This window comes from Ahaetulla prasina, chromosome 4 (genome assembly GCF_028640845.1).
Source record: "Ahaetulla prasina isolate Xishuangbanna chromosome 4, ASM2864084v1, whole genome shotgun sequence".
Lineage (NCBI taxonomy): Eukaryota > Metazoa > Chordata > Lepidosauria > Squamata > Colubridae > Ahaetulla > Ahaetulla prasina.
Genome location: NC_080542.1, coordinates 104,533,804 through 104,535,361, shown reverse-complemented (window position 1 = coordinate 104,535,361; position 1,558 = coordinate 104,533,804).

Genomic DNA, 1,558 nt, shown 5'->3' with positions numbered 1-1,558 from the left:
AAGAAAAAATGCTGTCAGAATTCCTGAAAGCATAATGCAACTGTCATTAGCCTCCTACACATGCTTTTCAAAGAGAGCTTGTTTGCTAGAAGGAGATGGGGATGCACTGATTGTACAATGTGGTTATAGCAACGTTTTTAAAAAGCTTTCATTGTATGATACATGTTTATTTTAAGAATGGTACCACATAGTTAAAATTTTCTACTTAGTAACATTTTTCCAGAAAATATTTTTCCCCTTTTAAGTGAGGACATATTAAGAATGTAGGTGTTAGTGTTATTTAATGAATACTATTGGGAAGATAATGTGTAGTGGTTCATGAGTTCTTGAAACTCTGTTTTTGAAGTAGTCCTTATGAGCACTATTGTAGAAACTTTTATTTTTAACAGTCTTGTTATTTCCTGTTTGATGTGCTTTGTCTTTTAAAAACAGTAATTAATTTTTCCTCTGATTGCCTCTGTTCACTACAGAAAGCAAGCCTAGGGATGTCTGCTATATTCAATTACTGTGCTTTGTTTCCAGTGATGTCATAATTATTTTTAATCATTGTTAAAAATTAATGCAAGCAATAGCGTACATTAATGCACATTAAATCATTATTGAGGATCAGTAACTACCATTCTGGTCCAGTGCTTCTGCCTTGATCTCTTTTTACACAAGCACTTTTTATATGTGAGTTGCTTTATTGCACTTACACATACATACAAAATTAAATACACTTGAAGGATAAAATTAGTGTTATAGGTAGTCCTCAACTCATGCCTGCAATGTGGACTGGAATTTCAATCATTAAGTTGTGATGGTTGTAAATTGAGGATCAGACCCAATTTTATGACTGTTTTTATGGCAATCATTAAGAGAATCAAGGTGTCGTAAATCTGAAACATGGTTGTTAAGTGAACATGGTTGTCAAGGTTGTAAGTGCGAACCTATTCACCTGAAAGGGTGTTTTTTTTTGCCAAAACCAGCAAAAAACACTAGAAATGGCAAAAAATTGTTGCAATCACAATTGTATGATTACAGAATCTGCAATTGGTCATAAATGTCGGTCAGTTTCCATTATTCAGTCATGTGACCATGGGAAGAGGATGCAACATTTTGCAATGGCACTTTATGGGTTGTAAAGCACCTTTTCTGAGGCAATTATTATCTCCAAACAGTCATTAAACCAGACAACTGGTCTTAGCAGGGGTGAAATGCTGATTCGGAACGGATCACCCGATCCGGTAGCGATGGCAGCGGATGGTTCGAAGAACCGGTAGCAAAATTCCTGCCCACCCACCCCCACCCGCTCCAGCTGAGCCGCATGATCATCAGAGGGTTTTGTTTTTTTTTACTTTTAAAAGCATTTTTTCTTCGGCCGAAAAAATGCTTTTAAAAGTTAAAAAAAGCCTATGATGATCGCGCGGCTTAGCTGGGATCGTCAGAATTCTTTAAAAGCTTTTTTTCCTCTGGCGATCCCAGCAGAGTTGCCTTATCATCAGAACCCTTTAAAAGCATGTTTTCTACAAGCTCTTCGGCTGAAGAGATTGTAGAAAAAATGTTTTTAAAAGGTTCT